This window comes from Delphinapterus leucas, chromosome 8 (assembly GCF_059928025.1).
Source record: "Delphinapterus leucas isolate spDelLeu-1000000601 "Yukka" chromosome 8, BTC_Dleu_Yukka2, whole genome shotgun sequence".
Classification (NCBI taxonomy): Eukaryota; Metazoa; Chordata; class Mammalia; order Artiodactyla; family Monodontidae; genus Delphinapterus; species Delphinapterus leucas.
In genome coordinates, this window is record NC_143136.1 from 102397920 (window position 1) to 102418352 (window position 20433).

Here is a 20433-nt window from a genome sequence, read left to right on the forward strand (position 1 = left end):
GTCAAGCTCAGGACAGCTCAAAAAGAGATTCTAAGAAAGAATTAACCATTGTAATGAACAAACATTCACAGTCTTGTGAATTTTAAGAATCTAGCGATCCTTCCAAGTAAACATCCCTGAGTAACTGCAGCAAGAGTTTGGGTCTGTTTCATCTTCTCCAGCTATTACTGGGCCGTGTTCCTCTAGTGCAATTTTCATTCAATCTGAACAATTCCAGTCTTACCATCTGAAAAGTTAAAAGTCACATTTCAGTTGATGCTGTTCCATGGTGTTAAGAAGAACAGGGCCTTTGGATAACTGTAACACACACAGGCTAAAAACCGATTTGCTACCGCTAAGGCCTTAGTATCTTTTACTGAACTTACTCTCTTAGCTACTTGGGAGTTCACAATGCCATGATTATTTACATAATTACAAAGCAAACAGTAATAAAGCAAGAATCACTTGTTTGAAAATTTCAAAGTAGTTTGCTTTCTAAAATTCTTTTAATCTCGTCTGGGCCCATTAACTGTTAATGGCACTCAGATTTGTTGCTGTTATTTGTCTAGAGAATCATCCAGACTGAGTCCCTGCCGGCTAAGGGCTTCTAAGACAGACATTCTGATGCCTGGCCAGGTGTAGAGGCCACCCAGCTGCAGGCTAAAAACAGGAAGCAAGCAAAGGAAAGCTCAGGGCAATATCAACACCACGGGAGGCTGTGAGCCTGTGTATTTTAAGGGGAGAAAGTACAAGTAGGTACAGTTATACTACATAAGGTGCAGGATATCCTCAGAGAGGCTTCTGGTAAATTGTAAGCCTACTGCTGACATTACTTGTCTGAGAACTGTCCTTCACACTGATCATGTGCTTATTTTCTGGCCCTAAGAATAGGGCACGTGAGCACACAGACCACGTGGCTGCCACCAGGGCCAGCTCACCGGTACCCTGAGCCCCGCAGCCCTCCCCAGCCCCCAAGCCAATTCCCACGTTACAGCTTCCCAGTTACGCCAAAGGAGACCACCATGTGAGGGTGCTTATGAGAGCAGACACCCTCGCTCCCCTCTGGCCGCCGGTCAAAAGTCAGCCTCGCAGGCACCTCTGGGCAGACGGGGGGATCCCATCACAGCCCCTCAGCCCGGCTCAAAAATGTGCTCTGATAGCAGACTGCCTTCCAGTAGCTAATGGGCTCCTCCCAGCAGTGGGAGGGAAGAAAGCAAAGAGACGAGAAAGGAACCTGGTGGGGAAGAGGGAAGAAAAACAGAGGAGAGGAAAGGAATGAGGAGAGAATGGCAGGAGAGAACAGACCCTCTTTCTGAAGTTCTAATGCACGAGCAAAGCGTTGCTCTCCTTGAAGAAATTCACAAAAGGACCGCAGGCTGGCGGCTGCCTGACTTTGACAACCACCTCCCTCCTTTGTCCCTCCTGTCCCATCCGGTGACTGCGGGAGGGCCTAGTCCCTTCCGGACATTCTGCCAGGCCCTGGGAAGACAGGAAGAACGAAAGGGCAGGCTCCCCTCCCGCCCCGCAGGCAACCTGCGCTATAAAGAGAGAGAATACATTTGCAAACGCAAGTATGACAGATAACCCGTGATAAGGGTGATGCAGCGGAAGACCAGAGCGTAGAGCAGCGGAGGAGGGAAAAGGCAGAGGGGGTCGTGAGAGACATTTTAGACGGGGTGGCTTCCACCAAAGACCCAAAGCTCACCATCATCACAGGGGCGAGGATCACTCAGGCATCTCTGTCACGAGCAGAGAATTCAAGAGCAGGACGGGGAGAAAGGGTAGCGGCACAGTTCCAATGTACCGTGAACAGCGAAGCAAAAAAGGGTAGAGAGCGTGCTCTCGCAGAAAAGGGCCCTGGGGCGGGGCTGTCCTTCCTCTCTGGAAAGGGCACCACGGACTCAGGACCCTGTGGCTCCAGCCTCGTGGCCACCAGCACGTGCAGGCAGCTGTTAGGACCGCCGTGACAGCCGCCCTAGCTGTGGGTGTCTGAACGCAGAGAGCCACACTCAAACCCGATTCTCGTTTCTGTCCAAAGAAACCCAAGTAAACTAAAGACACCAAAACTGAACTTTAAGATAGAGAAGACGGCCTTTCAATTGTTTTCTTTTCCAATTTCATTTTTATAAAAATCAAATGTACGCCCTTACTCAGCCCTGAACCTGGCTATAAGAAGAACCCACGAAGCCCATCCTAACTATTCTACTATTTTTCCTGCTTTGCTCAATCAGTTCTCCCAATTCCAAAGGTCAGTGATAGATCTGTTTTCAATGTCTGGGCATCCGGTGCACACAGGTGGTACAGTCACATGTGCAGTCAGGTGATGGGCTGAGCCTAGAAGCAGCCTCTGTGTGCATGCCCACCAGAGAGGACGGGCCAAGGAAAGCGTTCCGACCTCAGCGCTACACGCTTTCGTGCTGGATAAAGATCCTGGCATTTCTAGCACGGGGGTAAACCAGTTAGTGTGCGGTTCCACTGAGAAAAGATAACAATAACTGGAGTTCAATCCTCCCCATGTGACTGTAACCTTGGGAGGTGGCATGGCGTGGCGTGGCGTGTGGTGAAAAGTACACAGGTTTCATAGAGCTCTTCTCCAGACTTTGACATCCCTGGCGTTGTTTTAGTTTAGACAAGCTACTGGACTCCTCTGAGCCTGTCCCTCATCTGCAGAATGAGCATCATTCACATACCCGTTACCTGTGTACTCAGAAGGTCTTTAGGTGCCCACTCTGTGCCAGGCCCTTAACTGGATGCCAACAGTTCAGAGAAAAAAGTGCTTCCCACTCTCAGAGCTGACGGCCAGCAGCACGGGGAGGCTTCACAGAGGAAATTCCGAGAGGTTACAGAGGCCCAGGGAAGGGACCCCGAGGCCTCCGCACCATGACGGTGGTGCCTGGAAGCTGAGCAGACGCTGAGCTGGGTGACGAGGAGTGCGGACTCCAGTGGGGTCCATGTGTACCAAGTCCCTGGGCTGAAGAAGCCCAGGCGGCGATCAGGACTGACGCCAGGGCAGGACAGGCACACAGACGGCTGAACAGGCTGGTGATCATCAATAACGATAACCCCCATCATCTGCATGGTAGTAAGTTAGAGGAGGGCACTTACACTCCTCGCGGACGTGCTCTAGGGCTTCCCTGGTGGCGCGGTGGTTAAGAATCCACCTGCCAATGCGCGGGGCACGGGTTCGAGCCCTGGTCCGGGAAGAGCCCACGTGCCGCGGAGCAGCTAAGCCCGTGCGCCACAAATACGGAAGCCCGCGCACCTAGAGCCCGCGCTCCCCAACAAGAGAAGCTACCGCAGTGAGAAGCCCACGCACCGCAACAAGGAGCAGGCCTCGCTTACCGCAACTAGAGAAAGCCCACACGCAGCAAAGAAGACCCAACACAGCCAAAAGTAATTAAATAAATAAATAAATAATTTTTTTTAAGTGCTCCAAAATTACACGAAGATATTTATTTATTTATCTATTTTTGTGTTACGTGGGCCTCTCACTGTTGTGGCCTCTCCCGTTGCGGAGCACGGGCTCCGGACGCGCAGGCTCAGCGGCCATGGCTCACGGGCCCAGCCGCTCCGCGGCACGTGGGATCTTCCCGGACCGGGGCACGAACTCGTGTCCCCTGCATCGGCAGGCGGACTCTCAACCACTGCGCCACCAGGGAAGCCCGAAGATATTTATTTTAAGTCAACATATTTGGACTTACATTTTTATTATTTCATGGAAAGGGGGGAGTTTTAAGCAACTTTAACTGCTGTGGACAAAATCTGCATATTGATGACTGAAAACTAATCTTCTAGGAATCAGCAACTAATCTTTCAAAACCTTGGGTAATCTCTGAATGGCACAGTAACAAAAATTACAATGGATCCTTTCCCTGATTTAATCTTCTTTTCTCCTTTTGACCACAGGACTTATTTTACCTTTGAACTTGGCCGAAAGGGTATTGTGCTTAATTAATGTCAGAAACCAAATCCCACAAATATCAGATCTACATTTTGCATTCGTCTGGAAATGTCATTTTAATTATCACTGTACCAACCCTGACCCAATTCTTCCTGACAACCACTACACAGGAGCAAAAGCAAGTCAGCTGGAAAAATCCAGAGCCAACTTTGGGAGAGGGTCCCTACCAGAATGTCTTCTCATATTAAAGCCACTGCACCCAGAGCTAGCTGCCTCTTGTGCAATAACCCTTCAAATCCTCCATCCCTGCTTTAATGACTTCATTCTCAAGAACCCAAGGGAGGCAAATAATCACACCTCTACGTAAGAAGAAAGAGAGAAATAAGATGACAATATAACTGACAATAAACAGCTACATTCTGATAAATCTTAGTCCTCTAATGCCAGCCCCATCTCTACTCCAAGACACAAACCCACGTGAATCAAAGCCACATACAAATAAAATTCTAAGTTCAAGGGTCCAAAACTACAATCATCTCCCCACACTCAAACCTGCTCACTCTCCGAGTGCCCTGCTTCAGCTGGTCCCAGCACCACTCAGCCCAGCAGCCATCTCCCACCACGTCCCCCCCCGCCCCCCTCCTCTCACATCATCCTGAAGTGCAGCTGGTATGGCTCTCACCTCCAACCCCTCCCCTTGTTCACATTTATTCGACCACTGATGTGCATCAGTACAGACTCATCAACACTTACACTCTGGGTCATAATCCGGTGCTACCTTATTGATCAAACTCTTCTCGCTCTAGTCTGTGAGAACCTTTCAGCTGCCCTCTGTGACAGCTGACATACCCCCGTCACAGTTTTGATTTGTTTTGGTTTGGTACGACCCTACTGTCCGGCGCTGCAAGACGCCCAGGCTCACTGTGTACATTCCCTGCTCCAGGCCTCAAATCTGCCATCCCCACAGACCCTGGCAGTGGTAGAAACCAAGATCGGAGCACTAGTGGCAGCTTCTTTTTAAGAGACCTTATTCTGCATCTGATTCTGTACCTTGTTTCTCTTAAGGGAGCTTCCATATCTAAAGAAAAAGCTCAACCACGTCATTTTCAAGCTAAATCCAACTTTCACCCCCCGTTAGACTGTGTCTCCACATCACACAGGTGCTACGTGCATCATCTCATTCACTCTCACAGCAGCTTGCCAACCTGAACACGAGGAACCGGGGCTGACGGACCAGCCGCCCGCCCAGGCCACACACTGTCCACGCAGACACAGATGCACACTCCGATGGAGGGGATCCGAAGTCCACACGCTTACGATCCAGTCAGCTAGACCCAAACATCATGTACAGTAACGATGACACTTTTTGGATGATTTAACCCGTCTGCACCAAACTGAGAACTTCAAGGAAAAACTTGTAAATTTCTCATAGAGCTAAATTTCTTTCATTTAAAAGACCAGCATTTATTCTAAATTACGTCATTTCATTTTCTTTTTTTTTTTTTACTGGTGTTAAAGTCCCTTGTTTTCTGAAATAAGAGATACGGTGGGGGTTTTTGGTTGTTGCTATGTTATATTTGGTGAAATTAAAGTTGGTCACCCTGGGACTTCCCTGGTAGCACAGGGGTTAAGAATCTGCCTGCCAATGCGGGGGACACAGGTTTGATCCCTGGTCCGGGAAGATCCCACATGCCGCGGAGCAACTAAGCCCGTGCGCCACAACTACTGAGCCTGCGCTCTAGAGCCCGCAAGCCACAACTATTGAGCCCGCAAGCCACAACTACTGAGCCTGCGCTCTTAGAGCCCGCGAGCCAAAACTACTGAGTCTGCGCTCTAGAGCCCGCGAGCCACAACTACTGAGCCCGCGAGCCGCAACTACTGAGCCCGTGAGCCACAACTGCTGGAGCCCACACACCTAGAGCCCGTGCTCCACAACAAGAGAAGCCACTGCAATGAGGAGCCCGCGCACCGCAACGAAGAGTGGCCCCCGCTCTCTGTAACAAGAGAAAGCCCACATGTAACAATGAAGACCCAATGCAGCCAAAAATAAATAAATATTTTTTTAAATAAAATAAAATAAGAAAGTTGGTCACCCTGTATCAGTCTCTCCACCCAATTTTTAAAGGTTTAACTCTGAGGAGCAAATGGCCTACAATAAAAACCTCAGCTTCTCAGCGCGGCCTGCAAGGCCCCCGCCATCTCCCCTGCACTTTCCCCTCCAGGAATACCACACTGCTCTCAAAAACAAACTCGTCATGTTCGTAAGGTGATTTCCAATCCCAGAACCGCCCCCCTCGGCCCCCACCCACCCATCACTGGGCAAACAACTGATTAGGGATGTCACATCTTCCAAGTGTCCAGATCACTATGTGTCTAAACAGGCCAATGCCTGTTTTAATAATATCTCTTTGAATGCTTACAGTTTTAAACTATTCCCTAAGGCATCTATACTGAAAATGGCACAATTTCAGAATCAAAGAAACAAAGCCAGGGTTTTATCACAACAGTAGGGGCAAAGCACTGAGCTGGGTGACAGTCTGCTGGAAGGAGGGCGGGTTGAGGATGGCACAAGTCCGGGGCCACCAGCCCATTTAGAGAACTCAAACCTCCCGTCTCCCCGCCTACTCCTCCTGAGGCTGCTGTGAGAATCAGAAAACAAAAACAAACAAGAGACATTCGGGAAAGTGCTTTGAAAATACTAAAATACACAGAACCATAGTAGAAAATGGCTGGCATTATATTGTACAGACTGTTATGGGTCCCTTATTAACCATGGTTGACAGAGGAAGATTCAAATATGCCCCTGCTACAAGAAACAGCATTTAATCCTTGTTTCCTACTATACTTGCAGCTCCCTAGGGTAAAAAGTACCCTTTTAAATGCTTTTAAAGCCTGCATTTCGAGTAACAGTGACTAAGGAGACAGGTTATTGGAAAGGATTTATCAAGTGAGAGAACAGTCTTTATTTTAAAGTCAGAGCCACAAGGCTTTCTCCACGGTCTTTAACATAAAATGGTCAACCCCATAATTATGTCTCCCTGTTGTTTAAAAAAAAAAAAAAATCTACAAGATGACAACGTAAGACAAATGCCACTTATAAGTAACACACTTTCAAATCCTCAAATGAAGGGTTCTGAAAAGAGGTCACTTCAGAACGTGAATTATTTAGCTGTCCTGCCCAGGTTTTGATTTCCTACAGCAACTTAAGCTGAATACAGAATACTGTTAAAAGGGGTGAAATAAAAATGACCACTAGCAGTGTATGCTTTCAATTCTCAACTTTAAAATATAATTAAGAAACATAATCCAGCATCTTCCAATATGTCCATTTTCGGCAAACTCAACCAAATTAAGAAGACAGATATACACACCTTAACAATCTACGACAAAAGAACAGAGCCAATGAGCTGGACACATGCCAATTTCCCGGCAGGGAGACAAACGAACACTTGTTACTGTGCACAATTTATTCTGTGTAATACCTATTTTCAGCTGAAGGGCTTGGAAATATCCTTCAGAGACAACAAGTTAAAAGCCTGCCAGGAAGCCCAGCCCACAGGAAACCTAGACAGGGATACAGGTAGTTCACAGCACGTCCAAGGCACTCTTCTTCCAACACGAACCTCCATCACACGGAGCTCTTTCATATCCTCTCAGCACTGCCAAAACCTGGCAAAACCTCCGTGGAAAGACTGAAGGCTAATCAATAAGACCTTTGTAAACAATGCTTCTTTCATAGTTTTTCAGTTCCATCTGCTCATTTTAAAAATGTAAGTCTTTTAAAAGGAAAAAATTTTATACAATGATTCTCAAGACAGAAGCGGCACCCCTGCACTATTCTGATTCATATGTGTTTTTAATCTGCCCACTGTTGGGAAAACCATAGAAATTTCCAACCAGTAGAGTCCTTTCAAGACAGCCGATACTTATTAACAAATGTCTTGTAATTGCAAAATAATTTATTTTCATGAGCCATATACTGTGAATACACGAGAGCAGAAAAGAAAAGTTGAAAGCACATAAAATAAACAGAGGCTGATGAAAACACAGCTAACCTCGGCTCACTGTGCCTACTTGCTCTCTCCTGGTCCTTGAAGGTCAACACTAACCTTAATAGAGCCGCAGCTTTCACAATTTTTCCTGCCTAAATGCCAATACTCGTAACAATTATTTTCCTAAGTTTCATCCATGATCTGCAGTTCTCAAAGCAACGATAAAATACCTTAAATATCTTATTTCCTAGTTAAGCAGCAATAATTACAAACACTTTCCAGAATATATTAGAATAGCCTACCTTTCCCAGTGGTCATGACCGTCAGTGACCGCGGTACAAATAAAAACACTGCTCTGAAAGCTACACCTGCTCACAGGCACTGACGCCTCAGCAAACTCTCCACCCACAGGGCTTCTTCAGTGCGATCTGAGCACCAAGGACAGCGGCCGCCCTTATTCCAAAATGAAAGCCTACACTCTGCTGAACAGTGATTGTTCAAGGGGCGGGGGCACCTTTCCCATCTGACGCAAGTCAGGGAGCCCTCTTTAACACTGGTATTGAAAAAACTGTTAACCAACTACCTGACTCCCCCCTCCCCCGCCTCCCGGAAAAACAGAGAACGCTCTTAACATAAACTTTAAATGAGAAGAAAGTCACAAAGCTATGGCATTCCCACACAGATGATAAAGAAAGCTGTCAGCTGCAGCCTAAGCTACTTAAGCTGGCGCCAGAGACAGTCCCTTCCAGGCTATTTTAGGGGCGGTCTCCTTGGTGCAGCACAGTGCCCTTGCCAGTCTTGGAGTGCACCATCCCCGCGGCCGTGACTACGGAATCACTTGCCTAAGATACTGAGCCAGAATCCTAACATGCAGAGTCCAGTAAACAAGTGGGGGGAGGGCTGGGAACCCATTATCGGACCTGATCCACTTATTCACAACCACTGTTTTTAAAGACTGCACAATCACGGCGGCTTAGCTTCTTAATAAAGAAAAGACAATCAATTTGCCTTTCAATGAATGCTTTGTCCCAGCTATGCTGGGCAACAGTTCAGATCTTACCTAACAATCCATCGTCAGTCTATTCGTTTTCAGACTTGTAGTTCTCATTTCCAACAAACTTAGAGATGATATCTAACGTTCTTCAAATTATAAAATTTTTTAGTAAAACGACAGAGGGCAGGCTGCATTTTGCAGCAAAATGACGCCCTAGATACATTACAATTTTCTGATTATCTACTATCTAGCTTACAGTTTTGTTAGCAAATAAGTATTTTTCCTCTAGCTACAGATTTATTATGGAATTTTCAAGATTGAACCAGCATGATACTTTCATTCTTTCCTCATGAACATGTCAGCTTTGCTCAAGAAACTCAAAAGCATGCACATTTTTAACCAAATTAACAACCATGGGCCTCATTTCAATCAAATCCAATTAAAGAACATTAAGTGGCTGCAGATAAAGGACAAATGACTAGTCTATAATTACTGGCTCTTTCATGCTGAAAATTCGATTCTCCCATGAGCATAAGCACATCTGCATGATTTTTAAAACGTACACAGAAAATAATTTGCTTTTTAAAACCCACAGAAGGAAAAACTGTAATTTTTGCTTCAAGGGGTTTGCTAATTATACGGAGATGGAAAAAGAAAGAAAAAAGAAACATCTATAAAACAACGTATTTTTAACTCCCATATTCTTGCCATTCAAAACTGAAAGGCCTTCAGGTAACCTAGCAACAAAAAAGAATCATACAAAGATGAAGTATTCTATTACAGACAGAACACCCATTTCCAGTTGCTGCTCAGATGCTTTTTCACTGCTGTTTAGTCACAAGTCTTACACTTCTAAAACATGAAGTCCGTGGCATTTATATAAATATAATCGATTACACATCTTAGAACAATATAATTTTGAACATGTCAAGAAATACAACCCAAGACAAAACCCATTTCTTCCCTAAGAGTCTTGCTATTACATTAATAGTTCCTTTCAACTTAGCTCAAATCCAGAGCTTTTATTTCTTACTCAAAGGAGCATTATTGTGCACAAGTAACGGAAGAAAAAACAGATAAATTAGAATTCATCAAAATTAAAAACTTAGATGCCAAGAAAGTGAAAAGACAACCCACAGATGGGGAAAAAATACTTGCAAATCAAATATCTGATAAGAGTCTTGTTATCTAGTATATATAAAGAACTCTTTTAGCTCAACGACAAAAAGACAAATAAACTAATTTAGAAACGGGCAAAGGACTTGAAGAGAGATTTTCCAAATAAGATCTACAGATGACCAACAAGCACATGAAAATATACTCAGCGTCATCAGTCACGAGGGAAACGCAGATCAAAACAATGAGATACCGCTTCACACCCACTAGGATGACTGTCATTTTTTAAAAAGAAAAGAAAAAATGGTGTTTTTTGTTTTGTCTTGTTGGAGAGGACGTGGAGAAAACAGAACCCTCTCACATTGCTGGTGGAAATATAAAATGTGGAAACCATGGTGGGAAACAGTTTGACAGTTCCTCAAGAAGAGGAATATGCAATTCTTCAAACACAGAATCACCATAGGATCCAGCAATTCCACTTCTAGGTATATACTCAAAAAGGACTGAAAACACATCCAACAAAAATCTGTAAACTATTCACCATACCAAAAAGGTAGCAACCATCGAAATGTTCATCACTGGATGAATGGACAGGATCAACAGAAGGTGGTCCAGCCACGCAGTGCAACAGAGGTGCTGATGCACCACAACACGCACGATCCTTGAAAACATCACGTTAAATGAGACAAGTCACACAGACATCAACACGTACTGTGTGGGTCCATTTACATGAAATGCCCAGAACAGGCAAGTCTGTAGAGTAGATTCGCAGCTGCTGGGGCAGGGGTGGGGGTTAGGGAATTAGGAAGGTGACGGCTACGCACACCGGGTTTCTCTCTTGCGGTGACAAAAATGTTTTAAAACTGACTGTGGTGATGATTGCACATATCTGTAAATATGCTAAATATGACTGAAGTATATACTTTAAGTGGGTGGATTGTATGGTACGTGAATTACACCTCAAAAACACCATTTTTTAAAAAGTGCACTATCGTTAAAGAAAACGTGCATTAAATTTTAAATATATACTCCAAAATCACCCAAAACTCTACAAGAAACACAAGTATGAGAGTTATTCTCAAATGATGTTCTATTTATTAAAAAAAAAAAAAAATGAATATATCCCTGAGATGGATGGAGGAGAAATGGAGGAGAAACCTATCGTTTTGAGCACCAACCCCATCCGGGCACGGCTGGGAGCTTTACACCCGACCTCATTTACCCTGCAGAGCACAGGAGTGAGCCGGCTCCCAGGAGGGAAGCGCGGTGCCCCGAGTCACACGACCCGCGTGTGGGGGCAGAGAAGCCTTTCCTAAGGAGGAACGATGGCCACACTCGTCCACAGCAGCCCCTTTCGGCTTTTCCCTGACGCTCTGTCTACCTGTCCCGTGGGGGACTCGGGCACCCACACTCCAAAACGGACACCTGCTGTGGCCACACACAGTCATCACTCATTAAAGGGTTAGGTCCCTGTTGAGTCACTTGTTAAGTCCTCCTGCTGTGAACAGAGGCTGAATTTTCACAAATGGGGTTTGAGAGACAGATCCCTCAACAGACGGCTTGTCGGGTCAGCCTAGGAAATACACACGTACGAATCAAACACGGCGGCCTTCCATCCATCAGAACCCTGGCCCAAAGGCAGTTCAGGAACCTGGAAATGAGCCCCATGTTTCCATCCTCTCTTTGCCTTTGACTCATTTCTTCCTCAGGTCTAACTCTCATCTGGTACCCAAGAATCCATAGGGAAAAGCAGAAAACAAGAAGGACCGGGGTACCTCAGGTACGAAGTTTCCACGTATGCACTCTGTGTTATCAATAATAAGAGATTACAGAGGAAAACACTGATGCCCCTCAAACAAGCCAACCCCAGAGGACTCACCAGGACTAAGGACAGAAGACAGACGGAGGTGCTTGGGGCCTAGAATGCCCTGTACTCAGGGGGCTAAGAGTCCAATGCAGAAGAGGGACATTGGTCAAATCACCAAATGCAGCAAAGTAGGGGATGCTGGGAAGTGTCCAACAGGGAGGTCAGGGAAAGCTTTCTAGAGCCAGAGGGAGGGAATACTGAGCTGGAAAGGATGAGGAACAGCGAGATAAGAAAGAGGAGACAGAAGAGACATGCACCAGGGTCTCAGAGGAAGGGTAATGAGGACAGGTGGCCCCAGGGGAGGGCCAGGCTGAGAAGGCTGCAGGGCCAGATGGAGCACGGCTGCAGCAGGCCGCTAAGGACTGCGGGGTATCTTGAGAGCAATGAATTGAAACAGGAAGAAGATTTTTTTTTAATCATGTGAGTAGTGAGGGCAGGAGGCAGAATCCACCTGCAACACAGAGCTGCTCGGAAAGCCTTCGTCTAACCCTATGGGGCGGAAGCCCTCCCCACAGCACGCAGCTAACGTATGATGTTCACGCCTTTCCCTCCTCCTGAAACAAACAGGAGTCACCAACTGTAATTTGTTTTCCTCTGTTCTTATAAATTTATTTATTTAATTTATTTATTTTTGGCTGCGTTGGGTCTTCGTTGCTGCGCGGGGCTTTCTCTAGTTGCGGCGGGCGGGGGCTACTCTTCGTCGCGGTGCGTGGGCTTCTCATCGTGGTGGCTTCTCTTGTTGCGGAGCACGGGCTCTAGGCACACGGGTTTCAGTAGTTGTGGCTCACGGACTCTAGAGCGCAGGCTCAGTAGTTGTGGCACTAGGGCTTAGTTGCTCTGCGGCACATGGGATCTTCCTGGACGAGGGCTTGAACCCGTGTCCCCTGCATTGGCAGGTGGATTCTTAACCACTGCGCCACCAGGGAAGCCCCCCCTGTTCTTAAAAGTAGACGATAACAACGGTGTGCTTATTTTTGGGAGATTAATGCTTGCAAAATTCCTAAGAAGAATATACCTAATCTGGAACTGATGCTCATTTTCTATATTAATGTTTCTACTAAAAAATACAGAAAGGGCCAGGCCCACGTCTTGAACCCGACTTGAATGACATAATGCGTTCCAGCTCTTCTTCACTTACAGCCCATTATTTCTGATGAATGGAGATGAAACAAGACCTGGTGAAGCCGGGTGGTGCCCACGTGGGGCTCCATTATTCTCATCTATGCACTTTAGCATACATTTAACATTTTCCAAATAAAGAAATGAAAAGGGAAGGGGGTCAGAAGACCTTGCTCTGAGGCCGCCCCCAGGTGCGCCCGGAGAGTTTGGCTACAGGCTGTGTCCACCTTCAAGGATCTGGGCAAGGATCCGACCTGCTCAGACTTCTGAAAAGTGAACATCTCTCAGGCTAACATCAAAGTGACAGTGCAGGTAATACTTATAAATGTTTTTAACACTGTCCTGGCTGAAGGAAAAAGGAGACAAGAGAAGACCTCCTGGCCTCAGTCTCTTCCACCACAGAGCAGTCTTCATCCAGAGAGAAAGATCGGTCCCCTCATTTTGGCGACGTCGCACAACAGACCAGACCGCGGGGAGGAGGCAGGGGGACCGCGAGCAGGTGGCTTCAACAGTGCGGGCAAAGGGGCTGGAGAAGAGCGCTGGGGCCACTGAGAGGCGTCCACAGCCACAGGAGCCAGTGGCGAGGCACCAGGCGGGGAGGAAGGTGGGGCCTCCGGGGTGACAGGCAAGTCCTGATTCACACGCCTGGGTGGACAGTGGAGCGGTCGTCCACGGGAGATGTACAGGGAGAAGCTAGGACGAGGTCATATTGAGGTGTTCTGGGTTTTGTCTTTGGGACATGAGTCTGGGTACATGTCTCCAATACAAGAAGAAATGTCAGACAGGCAGCTCCTTCACATACGGTTAGCAGCATTGGACGCATTTATGGAAACATGTTATCTGGCTAGTAAACAGAGTTCCGGCCATGGAAAATTATAACCCAGAGGAGAGCACTGCCTGAGAAAGAGAAAGGCATAGCACCAAGCCAGCCTTAAGAATTTAGTGGCAAGTAGCAGACAGCAAACCTAGAAACAACAGCCCAACAGCAGGAAAAAAACATCAAAAGGCGGTCAGGCCAGAGGAGGCAAGGAGGAAGGATGCTTCCAGGAGGAGGAGATGGGGCTCAGCAGTGTCCAGCATGGTGAGAGGCCAGGCAGGGTGAAGACTGGCAATGCCAGCGGGTGGAGTAGCGTGGCCATCACCCCGTAACAGCGCCGGCAGCTGTGTCGGTGACGTGAGCTGACCCCGAGCCTGGAGCAGTCTGAGGAGGTGACTAGGCGAAGAGACTGAGAAAGGGAATACAGATGTTTCAAAAAGCAAACCACAGGCCCATGACAGAGTCACTTACACTGGGCCGCAACACCAGAGTGGGGCTGAATACCTAACCCAACTGCTGCTTCAACCTCCCTACCAACTGCGGTCTCACGCGGTCGGTCAGGAATTTCCCGGTCGGCACCAAGGAGGTCACCCGTCTCATGGGCGACCTCCAGCCCCAGTGAAGGTGAGGTCACTGCCACACAGACCCGTCCCGTCCCCCACAGGTGGGTTACTTTAGCCTGAAATAATCTTTTCTGTTTATGACTTCCTTGTCTTGCCTTTAAAAAACCTTTCCCTTTCTCTACTCCTTTTGGAGCAACCCCCCAGACACACACACCCTCGCTAGATGGGATGCTCCCCAACTCAAGACTCATTCAGTAAAGCCAAGTAGATCTTTAAAATTTACTCAGTTGAATTTTGTTTTTTTTTTAACACCGACGTCTCAGGAGAAGTTTGCTGTACAGGGGAGGAGAGAAGCAGAGCAATGAGAATGGCTGGAGATATACGTATGCGTGTTTTTACTGAACGACACTTGGCATGCTTAAAAGTCAACAGGCCAGACAAGGCGGGGGGGGGGGGGCGGCGCGAGGGGTGAGAACAAGTGCAGGCCAACCTCTCTCATGAAGTTAGGTGCAAAACTCCTCGACAAGGTACTCGCAAACCGAACACAACACTGTATAAAAAGAACTGTACACTATGACCAAGTGGGATTTATTCCAGGTATGCAAGAGTGGATTATTACCTGAAAAAAATCCATCAATATAACTCACAATATCATCAGGCTAAAGAAAAACAATATCAATTGACATCAAAAAAAGCAACACCCTGAAAGGCATCCAGATTGGAAAGAGACAAGTAAAACAATCTCTATTCACAGGTTAAATGACCTAGTATATAGAAAATCCTAAGGAATCCACTGGAGAGGAAAAATCTAGCTAAAAAATGGGTTAAGCAAGGTTGCCAAATACAATATCAAATATAAAATTCTACTTTATTTCTATATGCTGGCAAAGAACAATCCAAAAATAAAATGAAGAATTATATTTATAATATGACCGAAAAGAATAAAATACTTAGGAATAAATTTAACCAAAGTAGTGCAAGACTTATAAATTGAAAACTACAAAACATTGTTGAAAGAATTCCAAGACCTAAATAAATTGAAAGGTATCTTACATTAATGGATTAGAAGGCTTAATGCTGTTAAGATGGTAATATTTCTCAAACTGGTCGACAGGTTCAACACAGTCCCTACCAAAATCCTGTAATTCATATGGAAATGCAAGGAACCCAGCAGAGTCAAAACAATCTTGAAAAGAAGAACAAAGTTGAAAAGCACAAACTTCAACCCAAATGTCCTTCAACTGTTGAGTGGATCAACAAAACATGGTGTATTTATAAAAAAAAAATGTTATTCACCCATAAGAAGGAATGAAGTACTGACATATGCTACCAGGTGGATGAACCTTGAAAATATTAAGTGAAAGAAGCCATACACCGTATGATTCCATTTATATAAAATGTCCAGAACAGGCAAATCCACAAAGACAAAAGACAGGTTGTCAGGGACTGGAAGGACAGGGAAACAGCTAGTGCTAACGGGCACAGGTTTTCTTGGGGCTGCTGACAATTTTCTAGAATTAGACAGTGGTGATAGCTGCACAATTTTCTGAATATATGAAAAACCACTGAATTATGCACTTTAACAAAGTGAATTTTTTTGGTATGAATTATATCTTAATATTTAAAATATGCTGATGATCAGGCTTCCCTGGTGGCGCAGTGGTTAAGAATCCGCCTGCCAATGCAGGGGACACGGGTTCGAGCCCTGGTCCGGGAAGATCCCACATGCCGTGGAGCAACAAAGCCCGTGCGGCACAACTACTGAGCCTGCGTTCTAGAGCTCGTGAGCCACAACTACTGAGCCCGCGAGCCATAACTACTGAAGCCTGTGCACCTACAGCCCGTGCTCCGCAACAAGAGAAGCCACCACAAAGAGAAGCCCGCGCACCGCAACAAAGAGTAGCCCCCGCGAGCCGCAACTAGAGAAAGCCTGCGAGCAGCAATGAAGACCCAACACAGCCAAAACTAAATAAATAAAATATGCTGATGATTTCAGAAAAAAGTCCAACACCCATTTGTAATAAAAAGCCAGATAAGTAGGAATGAGGTAGTAGAACTACCTCATCTTGCTAATGAACACCTACAAAAAGACCTACAGTTAACATCAAACTTAGTTATGGAAAACCTAGGACTGGGAACCAGGCAAGGAGGTCCACTCTCACCACCCTTATTTTACATATGGCAGAAGTTCTAGCCAGTGCAATAAGGCAAGAAAAGGAAAGAAAAAGTATACACATCAGAAAGAGACAAAACTGTTCCTGCTTGTGGATGACATGACTGTCTACGCAGAAAATCCCAAGGAGCCAACAAAAACTCCTAGAACTAACAAGAAAGTTCCGAAAGGTTGCGATACAAGCTGTATAAAGAGCAAGCAGGAGAAAGCAGAGGGTGGATGGGTTGAAAAAAGTAGAAGACTCAATGGTCTGAAGTCCAGAAGAGTTCAAAGAATGCTTTTACACTGGAAGTCAGTGGGCAAATAAAAAGGAGAAACTGGGTCGGGGCGGGGGGGGGGGACTTTTATTCTGCTGCTACTGCAGCTTCTCTATGCTACCTGCTACCCAAATGTTCAATGGCTCCAGCAAAGAAGGAAATGAGGTGGTTTATTTTTTGACAGCAATTAAACACCTTGCTGGTCTCCCAAAGTTACTGATGAGAGACCAAGCTATTTGGGTTAGGAATTCTAAAACCTTTATATACGCGCCTTTCCGTTATTCTATTCTGGCTCTAACAATTAAAATAGTAAGTCTACGCATCAACAGGCATACCTCGTTTCAGTGCACTTTTTCATTACTGTGCTTTGCAGGTACTGCGTCTTTTTGGTTTTGTTTTTTTACAAATTGAAGGGTTTGTGGCAAACCTGCGTCAAGCAAATCTACTGAAGCCATTTTCCCAAACAGCACTTGCTCCCTTTGTGTCTCTGTGTCACATTTTGGTAATTCTCACAATATTTCCAACTTTTCTATCATTACTGTATTTGTCATAATGATCTGTGATCTTTGATGCTACTATTGTAAAAAGATTATGACTTGCTGAAGGGTCAGATGATGTTTATCATTTTTTTAGCAAATAAAGTATTTTTTAATTAAGGTATGTACACTGTATTTTTTTTTCCAGATATAATGCTATCGCACCCTTAAGAGACTACAGTATGGTGTAAACGTAACTTTTATATGCACTGGGAAACCAAAAACTTCATGTGACGCATTTTATTCGCTTTACTGCAGGGGTCTGGAACCGAACCTGCAATGCCTCCTAAGTATGCCTCTACAGTAAAAAGCTGAACAGGTCTCTAAGAAATTTTGAGTTAAGGCTTTCTTACAATCTGTTATTTTTTAACACAGAGCCTAACAGAACTGTTTTCATCCTCAACCCTACCCCTATAAGCACACACAGACACACACACACACACACACACACACACACGGACACACACACATACATATGCACATTTCACAAAAATAACGAAAAGGGGGGGCAATATTCACACCTGGACAATTAGAATAAAATGTTGCTGGGATGCTCCCAATGCCACAGGGTTTTGGTATTCCTGATGATTAAGTCATATTGCCAGTTCATTAAAACTCACAGAATATTCAAGATATATGTGAATCAAGCCATCATGCTGTATCCCTTAAACTTATACAGTGATGTAGGTCAATTATTTCTCAATAAAACTGGGGAAAAAATACTCATGGAGTGCATATATATAATCTTCTAGGCAAGGCCTCCAACATGGTGTGGTCTTTCTCCCCATTGCCAGCACTGTAATGAGATTCTGTCTCATATATAATAAAGGCATGAAGCACAAACCTGCTTTTCTGCCACCAATGCTACCTCCTTGCCCATTACTTTCCATCTTGGTGTCAACAAGTTTTAAACTGGAAAACCACACGAATACACACACACACAATTAAAAGCATGTGTCAAGCCGGTCTCTTCAATAAGTGATGCTGGGAAAACTGGACAGCTACATGTAAAAGAATGAAACGAGAACACTCCCTAACACCACACACAAAAATAAACTCCAAGTGAATTAAATGTAAGGCCAGACACTATAAAACTCTTAGAGGAAAGCACAGAACACACTCTGACATAACTCGCAGCAAGATCTTTTTAGACCCACCTCCTACAGTAATGAAAATAAAAACAAAAATAAACAAATGGGACACAATTAAACTTAAAAGCTTTTGCACAGCAAAGGAAACCATAAACAGAAAGAAAAGACAACCCTCAGAATGGGAGAAAATATTTGCAAGTGAAACAACTGACAAGGGATTAATCTCCAAAATATACAAACAGCTCATGCAGCTCAATATCAAAAAAACAAACAACCCAGTGAAAAAAACGGGTGCAAGACCTAAATAGACATCTCTCCAAAGAAGACATACAGATGGCCAACAAACACATGAAAAGATGCTCAACATCACTAATTATTACAGAAATGCAAATCAAAAGCACAATGAGGTATCACTTCACACCGGTCAGAATGGCCATCATCAAAAAATTTACAAACAATAAATGCTGGAGAGTGCGGGGAGAAAAGAGAACCCTCCTACTCTGTTGGTGGGAATGTAAACTGGTGCAGCCACTATAGAGAACAGTATAGAAGTTCCTTAAAAATCTAAAAATAGAAGTATCATATGACCCAGCAATCCCACTACTGGGCATATACCCTGAGAAAACCATAATTCAAAAAGAGTCATGCACCACAATGTTCACTGCAACACTATTTACAATAGCCAGGACATGGAAGCCACCTAAATGCCCATCAACAGAGGAACGGATAAAGATGTGGTGTATATATATATATACACAATGGAATAATATTCTCAGCCATAAAAAGGAATGAAATAGTGCCATTTGCAGGGACGTGGACAGACCTAGAGACTGTCATACAGAGTGAAGTAAGTCAGAAAGAAAAAAACAAATATCATATAATATCGTTTATATGTGGAATCTAGAAAAATGGTACAGATGAACTTATTTGCAAAGGAGAAACAGAGACACAGATGTAGAGAACAAACTTATGGATACCAAGAGGGGAAGGGGGGGGGTGGGTGGAATGAACTGGGAGATTGGGCTTGACATATATACGCTGCTATGTATAAAACAGATAACTAATGAGAACCTGCTGTACAGCACAGAGATCTCTACTCAATGCCCTGTGGTGACCTAAATGGGTAGGAAATCTAAAAAAGAGTGGATATATGTATACATATAGCTGAGTCACTTTGCTGTACAGCAGAAACTAACACAACATTGTAAAGCAACTATACTCCAATAAAAAAAAAAAGCGTAAAACAAAACAAAATAAAAAACAAAAAAATAAAATACAAAATAAAAGCACGTGTCTAGCAATTGGCTGGACAGCTCTGCCCACACACACTGTCAACCCCCCTCATCACTGGTCTCAGCTCTACCAATGATACAGTTGAAAGCACAAAGAAAAGTATATATAAAAGTAGAGGGTAATATGCAGAAATTATGCCATGGTTAAAACTGCATACAAATTATACAGTTATAGGAAAATTAATTAGAAGATAATACAGAAAAATGAAAACTGATTTGCTGGTGATAGCAGAATCATAATTAATCTTTTTTCTTTTAATACTGTAACGATTTTACAAATGTATGAAAAAGAAATTTTAAAAAAGCATTTTATAAGAAACATGCTATTTAAAAACAAATTCCGCACTGGTAACGACGGGTACACAACTAGAGTGTGAGCTTAAAGACCTGGATTCTGTTTCCTGCTCTGCCCTCAAGTACTATGTCCCTTTGCAGGAAATCATTCAAACTTCTTTAACAGCCTCAAGATAGTCAAAATCTGAAGGCTACGCTATGATCTCAGATCCCTAGCAATCCTGAAACAGCTATGATACAATGATGTATCCAACGTTAGAAAACTTCTTGTTGGCAACAGACTTTCTGATGACTTCCAAACGGCGTTAAGGATAAAGAAGAGAAAAAAAACCAAAGTTCTCACCCTCATGAATAAACAAAAAAACAGTTCTGCAGTAATATTCATTAAGGAGGAAAGTCACACCAGGTGAGGGCAGAGAGCCTTCCCTTACAACACTGGGTG

At 44.6% G+C, this 20433-nt stretch overlaps 1 protein-coding gene across 1 annotated transcript in view; it reads right to left on the reverse strand.

The window, feature by feature from the left end:
• CLASP1 (cytoplasmic linker associated protein 1) overlaps positions 1–20433 on the reverse strand; it is a 266955-nt gene that overhangs the window by 130943 nt on the left and 115579 nt on the right. The gene's annotated exons all lie outside the window — the stretch shown is intronic.